The sequence below is a fragment of the Bombina bombina genome, chromosome 3 (genome assembly GCF_027579735.1).
Source record: "Bombina bombina isolate aBomBom1 chromosome 3, aBomBom1.pri, whole genome shotgun sequence".
Lineage (NCBI taxonomy): Eukaryota > Metazoa > Chordata > Amphibia > Anura > Bombinatoridae > Bombina > Bombina bombina.
The window spans coordinates 956,308,524-956,322,284 of NC_069501.1; the positions used below are offsets into that span (position 1 = coordinate 956,308,524).

The 13,761-nt window shown below is 40.8% G+C and overlaps 1 protein-coding gene across 2 annotated transcripts in view; it reads left to right on the top strand.

Moving 5' to 3' along the window:
* Positions 1-13,761, top strand: part of SLC25A30 (solute carrier family 25 member 30) — a 265,044-nt gene that overhangs the window by 25,534 nt on the left and 225,749 nt on the right. The window lies entirely within an intron of this gene.

The window sequence follows — 13,761 nt, forward strand, 5'->3', positions numbered from 1 at the left end:
AAAGATTTTCGTCAAACTTCTTCCCTGTTTGTCGTTTACTCTGGACAGAGGAGAGGTCAAAAGGCTTCGGCTACCTCTCTCTTTTTGGCTTCGTAGTATAATACGTTTAGCCTACGAGACTGCTGGACAGCAGCCTCCTGAAAGGATTACAGCTCATTCTACTAGAGCTGTGGCTTCCACCTGGGCCTTTAAGAATGAGGCCTCTGTCGAACAGATTTGCAAGGCTGCAACTTGGTCTTCACTTCATACTTTTTCAAAATTTTACAAATTTGATACTTTTGCTTCTTCGGAGGCTGTTTTTGGGAGAGAGGTTCTACAGGCAGTGGTTCCTGCCTTGTCCCTCCCGTCATCCGTGTACTTTTAGCTTTGGTATTGGTATCCCATAAGTAATGGATGACCCGTGGACTGACTACACTTAACAAGAGAAAATATAATTTATGCTTACCTGATAAATTCATTTCTCTTGTAGTGTAGTCAGTCCACGGCCCGCCCTGTCTTTCAAGGCAGGTCTAAATTTTAATTAAATTCCAGTCACCACTGCACCCTATAGTTTCTCCTTTCTCGTCTGGTTTCGGTCGAATGACTGGATATGACACGTGAGGGGAGGAGCTATATAGTAGCTCTGCTTGGGTGTTTCCCTCTTGCAACTTCCTGTTAGGGAGGAGATATAATCCCATAAGTAATGGATGACCCGTGGACTGACTACACTACAAGAGAAATGAATTTATCAGGTAAGCATAAATTATATTTCTTAATTTCCCCCCCCCCCCCCCCCATGAACTAAAATTAGCAATTTGAATGGTCACTTTTGGACCTATAAGTTGGTATTTTAAATATAGCAAGAATGAAAATATAATTTCTCTAGTAAGGTGTATCCAGTCCACGGATCATCCATTACTTATGGGATATTCTCACTCCTAACAGGAAGTTGCAAGAGGACCCACAGCAAAGCTGCTATATAGCTCCTCCCCTCACTACCATATCCATTCATTCTATTGCAACTCTCAACGCGCATGGAGTTAGTAAGAGGAGAGTGGTGAAAAATAGTTTATTAACTTCAATCCAAAGTTTGTTATTTTAAATAGTACCGGAGTTGTGCTATTCTTTCTCAGGCAGAGATAGAAGAATTTGCCTGAGTTTTCTATGATCTTAGCAGGTTGTAACTAAGATCCATTGCTGTTCTCACACATGTCTGAGGAGTGAGGTAACTTCAGAGGGAGAATGGCGTGCAGTTTATTCTGCTATCATGTATGTGCAGTTATGATTTTTTCTAGGATTGGAAATGCTAGAAAATGCTGCCGTTTCCTGATGAATGTAAGTTAAGCCTGAATACAGTGATTTAATAACGACTGGTATCATGCTTATTCTCAGGGGTAATACCCTTATAGATATGCTATATAAAACGTTTGCTGGCATGTTTAATCGTTTTTTATATATGCTTGGTGATAAAACTTATTGGGGCCTAATTTTTTCCACATGGCTGGCTGTATTTTTGCCTAGAAACAGTTTCCTGAGGCTTTCCACTGTTGTAATATGAGTGGGAGGGGCCTATTTTAGCGCAGTTATAATTACAGACTGAGACATCCAGTTTTCCTCAGGAGTCCCCTGCATGCTACAGGACATCTCTAAAGAGCCTAAAAACGTTTATTGGGGAAGGTAGGAGCCACAGTAAAGCTGTGGCACTTTGCTGGGACTGTTAAAAAAAATGTCTGTCTTTTTTTTTTTTTTTATCCGTTTTTTGAACTAAGGGGTTAATCATCCATTTGCAAGTGGGTGCAATGCTCTGTTAGCCTATTACATACACTGTAAAAATTTCGTTTGTGTAACTGCCTTTCTTCACTGTTTTTTCAAATTTTGACAATTTGTTCTCTTAAAGGCACAGTACCGTTTTTTTATATTGCTTGTTAACTTGAATTAAAGTGTTTTCCAAGCTTGCTAGTCTCATTGCTAGTCTGTATAAACATGTCTGACATAGAGGAAACTCCTTGTTCATTATGTTTAAAGGCCATGGTGGAACCCCCTCTTAGAATGTGTACCAATTGTACTGACTTCACTCTAAGCAATAAAGATCATATTATGTCTTTAAAAAATTTATCACCAGAGGAATCTAGCGAGGGGGAAGTTATGCCGACTAACTCTCCCCACGTGTCAGATTCTTTGACTCCCGCTCAAGGGACTCACGCTGAAATGGCGCCAAGTACATCAAGGGCACCCATAGAGTTTACTTTACAAGACATGGCGGCAGTCATGGATAATACACTGTCAGCTGTATTAGCCAGACTACCTGAACTTAGAGGTAAGCGAGATAGCTCTGGGGTTAGACGAAATGCAGAGCATACTGACGCTTTAAGAACCATGTCTGATACTGCCTCACAATATGCAGAAGCTGAGGAAGGAGAACTTCAGTCTGTGGGTGATGTTTCTGATTCAGGGAGAATCCCTGATTCGGATATTTCTACATTTAAATTTAAGCTTGAACACCTCCGCGTGTTACTTAAAGAGGTTTTAGCTGCTCTGAATGACTGTGACACAATTGCAGTGCCAGAGAAATTGTGTAGACTGGATAAATACTTTGCAGTGCCGGTGTGTACTGATGTTTTTCCAATACCTAAAAGGTTTACAGAAATTATTAAGGAATGGGATAGACCAGGTGTGCCGTTCTCTCCCCCTCCTATTTTTAGAAAAATGTTTCCTATAGACGCCACCACACGGGACTTATGGCAGACAGTCCCTAAGGTGGAGGGAGCAGTTTCTACTCTAGCAAAGCGTACTACTTTCCCTGTCGAGGACAGTTGTGCTTTTTCAGATCCAATGGATAAAAAATTAGGTTACCTTAAGAAAATATTTTGTCAACAAGGTTTTATCCTTCAGCCCCTTGCATGCATTGCCCCTCTCACTGCTGCTGCGGCGTTCTGGTTTGAGTCTCTGGAAGAGGCCTTACAGGTAGCGACTCCATTGGATGACATTCTTGGCAAACTTAGGGCACTTAAGCTAGCCAATTCTTTTGTTTCTGATGCCATTGTTCATTTGACTAAACTAACGGCTAAGAATTCTGGTTTTGCTATACAAGTGCGCAGAGCGCTATGGCTCAAATCATGGTCAGCTGACATGACTTCAAAGTCTAAGCTGCTTAACATTCCCTTCAAGGGGCAGACCTTATTCGGGCCTGGTTTGAAGGAGATTATTGCTGATATCCCCGGAGGTAAAGGTCATGCCCTTCCTCAGGACAGGTCCAAATCCAGGGCCAAACAGTCTAATTTTCGTGCCTTTCAAAACTTCAAGGCAAGTGCGGCATCAACCTCCTCTAATGCAAGACAAGAGGGAACTGTTGCTCAGTCCAAGGCGGTCTGGAGGCCAAACCAGACCTGGAACAAAGGTAAGCAGGCTAAGAAACCTGCTGCTGCCTCTAAGACGGCATGAAGGAACGGCCCCCTATCCGGTAACGGATCAGGTGGGGGGCAGACTTTCACTCTTTGCCCAGGCGTGGGCAAGAGATGTGCAGGATCCCTGGGCGTTGGAAATTATATCCCAGGGGTATCTTCTGGACTTCAAAGCTTCTCCCCCCATAGGGAGATTTCGCCTTTCTCAGTTATCTGCAAACCAGATAAAGAGAGAGGCACTCTTACACTGTGTAAGAGACCTCCTAGTTATGGGAGTGATCCATCCTGTTCCAAAGGAGGAACAAGGACAGGGTTTTTACTCAAATCTGTTTGTGGTTCCCAAGAAAGAGGGAACATTCAGACCAATTTTGGATCTAAAGATCTTAAACAAATTTCTCAGGGTTCCATCATTCAAGATGGAAACTATTCGTACCATCCTACCTATGATCCAGGAGGGTCAATATATGACTACAGTGGATCTAAAGGATGCTTACCTTCACATTCCGATACACAAAGATCATCGGTTTCTCAGGTTTGCCTTTCTAGACAGGCATTACCATTTTGTAGCTCTTCCCTTTGGATTAGCTACAGCCCCAAGAATTTTCACGAAGGTTCTAGGGTCACTTCTGGCGGTCCTAAGGCCGCGGGGCATAGCAGTAGCCCCTTATTTAGACGACATCCTGATACAGGCGTCAAACTTCCAAATTGCCAGGTCTCATACAGACATAGTACTGGCATTTCTGAGGTCGCATGGGTGGAAGGTGAACGAGAAAAAGAGTTCTCTATCCCCCCTCACAAGAGTTTCCTTCCTAGGGACTCTGATAGATTCTGTAGAAATGAAAATTTACCTGACTGAGTCCAGGTTATCAAAGCTTCTAAATTCCTGCCGGGTTCTTCATTCCATTCTGCACCCTTCGGTGGCTCAGTGTATGGAAGTAATCGGCTTAATGGTAGCGGCAATGGACATAGTGCCGTTTGCACGCTTACATCTCAGACCGCTGCACCTATGCATGCTCAGTCAGTGGAACGGGGATTACACAGATTTGTCTCCTCAACTGAATCTGGACCAAGTGACCAGGGATTCTCTTCTCTGGTGGCTATCTCGGGTCCATCTGTCCAAAGGTATGACCTTTCACAGGCCAGATTGGACAATTGTAACAACAGATGCCAGCCTTCTAGGTTGGGGTGCAATCTGGAACTCCCTGAAGGCTCAGGGATTGTGGACTCAGGAGTCTCTCCTTCCAATAAATATTCTGGAGCTAAGAGCGATATTCAATGCTCTTCAGGCTTGGCCTCAGTTAGCAACTCTGAGGTACATCAGATTTCAGTCGGACAACATCACGACTGTGGCTTGCATCAACCATCAAGGGGGAACAAGAAGTTCCCAAGCGATGTTAGAAGTCTCAAAGATAATTCACTGGGCAGAGATTCACTCTTGCCACCTATCGGCTATCCATATCCCAGGTGTAGAGAACTGGGAGGCGGATTTTCTAAGTCGACAGACTTTTCATCCGGGGGAGTGGGAACTCCATCCGGAGGTGTTTGCACAAGTTATTCATCGCTGGGGCAAACCAGAACTGGATCTCATGGCGTCTCGACAGAACGCCAAGCTTCCTTGTTACGGATCCGGGTCCAGGGACCTGGTATGCAGATCTAGTGGGCATGTCGTCATTGCCACCATGGACTCTGCCTCTGAGACAGGACCTTCTACTTCAGGGTCCTTTCCTCCATCCAAATCTAATTTCTCTGAGACTGACTGCATGGAGATTGAACGCTTGATTTTATCAAAGCGTGGCTTCTCTGAGTCAGTCGTTGATACCTTAATACAGGCACGAAAGCCTGTCACTAGAAAAATTTACCATAAGATATGGCGTAAATATCTTTATTGGTGCGTATCCAAGGGTTACTCATGGAGTAAGGTCAGGATTCCCAGGATGATATCTTTTCTCCAAGAAGGCTTGGAAAAAGGTTTATCAGCTAGTTCCTTAAAGGGACAGATTTCTGCTCTGTCTATCCTTTTACACAAACGTCTGGAAGATGTTCCAGACGTTCAGGCTTTAGTCAGAATCAAGCCTGTGTTAAAACCTGTTGCTCCACCATGGAGCTTAAATTTGGTTCTTAAGGTTCTTCAAGGAGTTCCGTTTGAACCTCTTCATTCCATAGATATAAAGCTTTTATCTTGGAAAGTCCTTTTTTTGGTAGCTATTTCCTCGGCTCGTAGAGTGTCTGAGCTATCTGCCTTACAATGTGATACTCCTTATCTGATTTTTCATTCTGATAAGGTAGTCCTGCGTACCAAGCCTGGGTTTTTACCTAAGGTGGTATCTAACAAGAATATCAATCAAGAGATTGTTGTTCCATCCTTTGTGTCCCAATCCTTCAAAGAAGGAACGTCTATTACACAATTTGGACATGGTTCGTGCTTTAAAGTTTTACTTACAAGCTACTAAAGATTTTCGACAAACATCTGCTTTGTTTGTTGTTTACTCTGGACAGAGGAGAGGTCAAAAGGCTTCGGCAACCTCTCTTTCTTTTTGGCTAAGAAGCATAATACGCTTAGCCTATGAGACTGCTGGACAGCAGCCCCCTGAAAGGATTACAGCTCATTCTACTAGAGCTGTGGCTTCCACTTGGGCCTTTAAAAATGAGGCTTCTGTTGAACAGATTTGCAAGGCGGCGACTTGGTCTTCGCTTCATACTTTTTCAAAATTCTACAAATTTGATACTTTTGCTTCTTCAGGGGCTATTTTTGGGAGAAAGGTTTTACAGGCAGTGGTACCTTCCGTTTAAGTACCTGCCTTGTCCCTCCCTTCATCCGTGTACTTTAGCTTTGGTATTGGTATCCCATAAGTAAGGGATGATCCGTGGACTGGATACACCTTACTAGAGAAAACACAATTTATGCTTACCTGATAAATTCTATCAGGTGGTGTATCCAGTCCACGGCCCGCCCTGTCATTTTAAGGCAGGTTATTTTTAAATTTAAACTACAGTCACCACTGCACCCTATGGTTTCTCCTTTCTCTGCTTGGTTTCGATCGAATGACTGGATATGGTAGTGAGGGGAGGAGCTATATAGCAGCTTTGCTGTGGGTCCTCTTGCAACTTCCTGTTGGGAGTGAGAATATCCCATAAGTAATGGATGATTCGTGGACTGGATACACCACTAGAGAAATAAATTTATCAGGTAAGCATAAATTGTGTTTTTACAATGTAAATATGGTAAGATATGTAGGTATATTGCGCTGTATACCCGAGCAATCCTTTTACGCTCAGTATGGAAAACAAGGTCAACATTACATTGTACTGCAAGGGTTATTAGTAAAAACAATAGTTAGGTTGCGGCATAGAAAAGATAAGCCGCGTAGTTAGCCCTCCCAAATTAGGTTTATTATGGGGGGGAGGTGGTAAGGTGAATATGATAAGCAAGATATGTAGCTTGGGAGGCTTTTAAAATGTAGAGTGGCTGAACCCGTTAAGTTTTAGCTTCTGTAGAGCAACCCCATCCACATTATTCTGAAGAATCCATATGACTAAACCAAAGGGCAGTTCTTATACTAGCCGGTTTAATGTGTAGAGGGGCTTGATTACAAACTAGTGTGTATTAAATAAAAGAATATGAACAACGCTAAACTAACTAGCGAGAGACTCTGACATTCCCCCCAGATGGCAACAATAGGGTGAAATTCTTAGTATAATTAACATATTGGCACTTAGATGTTACGTCCATGTTATGTGCAAACTAAAAGGGACAGACCTCAAAACATATGGTGAGGGGGAGGAGGTGGAAATATGAGGGTGATAAGCAAAATACATGAACAGAGCACTATATCTGTGTTGAGAGCTTCGGGGGCCCATGGATTAGCAGAGGGTATATAGGAACAGGCTAATTGTATGATGGGTCAATGCTATGTCCTGCATGGAAAAAGCTTAGAAATATTAAGGTAATAGCCTCCCCCCCCCCTCTATCATTCTAGGTATCTATTTATAAGGATCACATGGGTGCGATTGAATGTCTAGCATAAGCTACTGTTCCTCTTACTACACCATACACATACATTGCTAACTAAACTAACATATAATAAATTCCAAGTTATTATCATTGGGTGCAACTAACAAGAGAATCCTATGTATAGTAACTGTTAGAAATAAAAGCTATAAGTTACATAGGATCATAAATGTGAGATTTTCACATATTCTCTCACCCAGCCCCATATTATATAATACTTTTAAGCCAATCAACATGGATAGGAATTACCATAGAGTGTATGGTCTAGCACAACTGAGTATAGTGAAGAATATCCCTTAAAAGATAATATAATTCTAAATATTAAAAAAAATATTGGTTATGTTCTAAGACATTGTTGGTACTCATTAGGTTAGAAGTGGGCTATGTAAGCTTATCAGGTATACAAGAGCTGTAAACAAACTGCCAAGTCCATAGCCATCTCAATTTCCAAGGGTCTGTGGTCAAATACCCAACAAAACTATATAGGTTACACATGTATAGGCCAACAACCAGGGGAGAAAATTAACCCAAGTGCTAAACATTTGCTCCAATCAAACATTTCACCTATTTGAGGATAATTATATTTGAAATGTACACATACAAATTAGGCAGGAGGACCAATAATTACAGTAGTCCCTTAGCGGAAGTTAGTCACTTGAAAATACCCTTTGGGCTATCAAAAATTTACATATTCTCCAGACCTGTTATTATATTAAACTATCAACCCGGCTATATTTGCTGCTGCCCACCTTGATTATTATAGTGTGCTGTGCATTCTGAGTTAAAACCTTATCAATCAGGGGAGTGGGATCATCACATCAGGCAAAATCATGGGAGTTCTATGCCAGAAAGGGAGATCATAATGAAAAATTATATTGGCCTATTCCAGCTTTTCTGGAGCAAAAGTGAGGATGTTTTGGATTTACCCCAAAGGTTATAATCCAGGAGGAATGAAGTAAGTAGCGCTGCCTCCGTACAAGAGAAAGTTGTAGCAATATCTCTTATTTTTAGGCCTACTAGAGAAACACTGTAAATGGCGAAATGGTAGTTAGTGCTAGTAGCGTCAAAGCATTTTAAGATCCCTCGAGACCCTTGACTTTCCGTATCTTCCAGAGCATCTATGCGAGGAAAATCTTCTCCTATTTGGTCCTGAAGGGCTGCGTGTGATAATGTGAGCTCAGCGTTGATTTCCACAGTCTCGAGGTAAATCTCGGACCCAGCTGATACAAGACCAAAGGTATGCGGGGAGTGCTGGGGCCCCAAAACATCCCCGCAAGTAGTATTCACCTCACCTGGAGCCGGAGACGCCACCGTCAGAATATCGCCGTTCTCCACTGGTTCCACAGCTCTATCTAGGGTAGCAGCAAGCTTACTGTGGTGGTGAGTTAAGTCTGCTTAAGTATCTGTCAGATATCAGCCATAGGGACTGTGTATCCACGAGGGTGGTAAAATGGCTGTCGCCTGTATAGATCCGGAGCAGGCTTCCCAAACCTGGTACACAGCTGGTAGTTAATTGACAGAATATAATGTCCTCCGATTAGTAGGTGAAGGTAGGATGAGTAATCCAACTGTATTAGAGGGTACTTTTGTAGTAAAATCTGGTTTTAAATCATTTTTAGGCGAATTTGTGTAGGAGCTCTAAAAATCTGCGACCTCTCCCGTGCGCTATTGGTTCCGCCCCCCTATACAATCAATTTAAATGCTAAATTCTACTAAATTAATATGTGATTCTCAAGACTGGGTTACTAATAAACCCCCTTTTACTTTTTTTCTTGTGCTAGCAGCTAGTTAAATATCTGAATATTTATATATTCTCAGCCAGTTAGGAGAACATTCTCTCCTTATTTGTGTTATGTTATTACTACCCTCTTGTGAGGGGTTAGGAAAATGTATTTTGTTTTTTTCATGTGTTTTTAGGTATGTGTACTCATTATGTATAGCAGGGAAGTGCAGGTAACTGGGAAATTGTATAAACGTTCATATCTTCTTTAATGATGAATAGTAGTAGAGACACTCAGCAGGAGTTGGTTATTATCACACAAAACACTAAGGGACTAAATTGTACTAGAAAACGCAGAATGGCTTTGCTAGATCTACAAAGGAAAAGGGGGCCATATTATGCTCCAAGAAACACATTTTAGAACTAAACACATTCCTAAGTTTTTCTCCTCACACTACCCACACCATTTTCATAGCTCTAATTCTTCCAAGAAAATTAATGGAGTAAGCATATTAATTCATAAGTCCATCCCCTTCACTAAAACCCATGTGGTACACGACAAGGAGGGGAGATTTTTGTGTCTCACAGGAATTCTCTTTGGCAAACCTATCACTTTAGTCAACTTGTATGCCCATAACAAGAACCAGAACAAATTCATCAATCTGATCACTATTTCCATCATTGAGCATACCAAAGGCCCTCTAGTAATGGCTGGTGATTTAAATGTGCCTCTTAATCCCCTGATAGACTGCACTAATCCGGATACGAGAGTTAAAACTCTGCATCTGGAAAAAAATTGTCAAAACCTTAAATTATTAGGGGTCCACGACACATGGAGATACCTAAATACACACACACAAAAAAAAAAAAAAGACTTTACCTTCTTCTCAAATCCCAATAAGTGTTATTCTAGATTGGACTACATTTTTGTAGATCATTTAGTCTTATCTCACTTAAAAGAAGCAAACATAATCCACTCTACATGGTCTGATCATTCTCTGCTCTCTTGTAGAATTATCTGGCCTTTAACTCCCCATTAGAGCCTTTCTGTGGAGATTAGATGAGTCTCTCCTGAAGGGGAAGAAGCAGGTTAAAAAGTTGGCAAAATACATTAAATCATATTTCTTGTTAAAGGGACACTGAACCCAATTTTTTTGTTTCGTGATTTAGATAGAGCATGACATTTTAAGCAACTTTCTAATTTTACTCCTATTATCAAATTTTCTTCATTCTCTTAATATCTTTATTTGAAATGCAAGAATGTAAGTTTAGATGCCGGCCCATTTTTGGTGAACAACCTGGGTTCTCCTTGCTGATTGGTGGATAAATTCATCCACCAATAAAAATGTGCTGTCCAGAGTTCTGAACCCAAAGAAAGCTTAGATGCCTTCTTTTTCAAATGCAGATAACTAGAGAACGAAAAAAAATAGGAGTAAATTAGAAAGTTGCTTAAAATTGCATGCTCTATCTGAATCGCAACAGAAAAAATTTGGGTTCAGTGTCCCTTTAAATGACACCCCGGATGTAAATATTACAACCCTGTGGGAAGCTCATAAAAGCACCATTAGGGGCGAATTTCTTAAAACCAAGGCTCAATTAGCAAAACCGACACCATGCTTCGAGCCCATATTGCGGTGCTAGAAAAACCAAGAAAAGTCCCAGACATCCCGGCCAACTTTGGACCAATCTCTTTACTTAACACTGATCTGAAATTATACGCCAGAATCCTAGCATCCCGCATAAATAAAATCCTACCTCAATTCACCAAGATCAGGCGGGCTTTTTGCCCGGTAGGGAGGCTAAGGATAATACTGTTAAAGTCCTCAACTTAATTGACTACATCACTAAGACAGGCATCCCAGCCATCTTTCTCTCAATTGACGCCCAGAAAGCTTTTGACAGACTAGACTGGACTTACCTAGACGCAGCGCTCAGACGGTTTAACTTCCCCAACCCATTCATACGGAAAGTACTAGCCCTCTATGCTAACCCAATGGCCCAGGTAAGGGTTAACGGATCGCTCTGACACTTTCGAAATTAGAAATGGGTCTAGACAGGGGTGCCCACTTTCTCCGCTACTATTTATCCTTTCCTTGGAACCCCTCGCTATCAAGATTAGAGCGAATTCTCAAATTCAAGGTATAAGCATAGGAGATAAACTTCACAAACTAGCTATATTTGCTGATGACCTATTGACGGTAACGGATCCCCTAAATTCCATATTACATACCATGCAAGAATTAACCCAATTTGGGGAGGTCTACAATTTCTCGGTTAAAATCTGAATTTTTACCTGTTAATGTTCCACAACAAACATTAGAGAACATCAAGACCCATTGTCCCCTTAAAGTCCAAACAAAACACTTAAAATATCTGGACATTTATTTGACCCCTGATACACAACACACAAACTTAATTATGGGGAACTGATTAACTAATTCCATTCCTTGAGCTCCTCTTGGCTACTAAAGAACATCTCCTGGCTAGGCTGAATTCAAGCCACCAAGATGGTTCTGCTGCTTAAAGCTCTGTATTTACTACAGACAGTACCCATTCAAAATATTTCCAAGGAAATAGATACACTACAAAAGATTATGAATGACTACATTTGGCGTCGTAGGCCACCATGTATTAATAGGAGTACACTATACAAGGTCCCAGCCAAGGGAGGCTTAGGGGTCCCTCATCTTAACTCGTACAAATTAGCCATCTCACTACAGAGGGTCATAGACTGCTGTGAATTCAAAGTAGACAACTCCAAGGGGTGGGTGCAGATAGAAAGCTCCATAGCAGCTGCAAAGAATCTGGGTAGTTGGTGTTGGAATCTTACAGCTCTCAAACGCCCGACTATCTCCCAACTCCCAATGGGACCTGGAAAGACTGGTTGTCCACTCTAAAATCATACAAAAAAAATTCGACAAAATACTCCCCACTCACAAATATCTTATCAAATCACAAGTTTCCCCCAGGCCTGGCCTTAGAGAGGACCTACACACAGGACCTTCGTTCCTCTCCTCGAATTCCAATTTCTATTGTCCTAGAGAATGGTAACCTAAATACAAAGCAGCAGATAGATGCCCTAGCATTACCTTTTTTCACCTCTTGGTTCAGATACCACCAAGTTAGGCACTTTATCTTTTCGCACAGATGCAAACTTGACTTCACACGACCTCTTACCCAGTTTGAGCAGGCATGCTTCTATAGTCTGAAATCCCAGAAATAAATTTCTACTCTATATAAAATGGTTCTGGATAGCAGAGATTTCCAAACCTTCCATCTTTCACAAAGAGCTGGGATCGGGAAATGAACACAACTACAACACTTAAGGAGTGGAATAACAGATTTAAAAAAACTAACAATCTGCACACTCTTTAGTTGCAAAAGAAACAAATATTAAAATATGCATGAGGTTGTCCATGACCCCTGCTATAATATATATATATATATATATATATATATATATATATATATATATATATATATATATATATATATATATATATATATATCTATCTCTATCACTGTACCTATTAATGATTTTTGGGAGAACATTTTCATAGAAATCAATGTAGTTTTACACACCAAACTGACACCAAATCCAGAGGTCATTTTACTTAAAAATTCACCCCAGATCTCATGCAAGATCCGGAGGCATCTATATCAAATTATGTTGAATGTAGCGAAACAAATTGTACCTAGGTACTGGAAATCCACAAAGATCCCATCCATCAGGGAATGGAGAAGATAAGTGGACTCTGACTTAAAGGGACACTCAGGTTAAAATAAATTTGTATGATTCAGATACAGCATCTCATTTTAAACAACATTCCAATTTACTTCCATTAAAAAAAAAGTGCAGTCTTTTATATTTACATTTTTTTTTGAGTCACCAGCTCCTACTGAGCATGTTCAAGAATTCAGACTATACGTATATGCATTTGTGATTGGCTGATTGCTATCACATGGTACAAGGGGAGTGGAAATATACATAACTGAATTTTTTTTATAAAAAAATCTACTCATTTGAAGTTCAGACTAAGTGCTATTGTATTGTCTTGTTATCTTGCATTTGTTGATTATGCAAATCTAATGTGTTGACTGGTCCTTTAACTCTAGAAAGATTCCACTACCTCAAAGTTGGGGATTTGGACTTCTTTGAGGATATACTGTTTCTCTGGGAGTCATTTAAGCACAGTATTAGAGACGCCCCACAATGAACTACTAAACTTCCTCACACTGTCAGACACAGTTGCCCAGCACTCCCTCCCCAAAGACCCCAAGGGAAAATGCATTCTAATCCTGAGTACACATGGTTATTTTTTAAGTTGGAGACATGAAACCCAAATTTTTCCTTTCATGATTTAGATAGAGCATAACATTTTAAACATCTTTCTAATTTACTTCTATTATCTAATTTGCTTAATTCTCTTGATATCCTTTGCTGAAAGGCATATCTAGATAGGCTCAGTTGCGGCTGATTGGTGGCTGTACATAGATGCATCGTGTGATTGGCTCAATCATGTGAATTGCGATTTTCCCGCAAAGGATATCTAAAGAATGAAGCAAATTAGATAATAGAAGTAAATTGGGATGTTTAAAATTGGATTCTATATCTGAATCATGAATGAAACTATTTGGGTTTAATGTCCCTT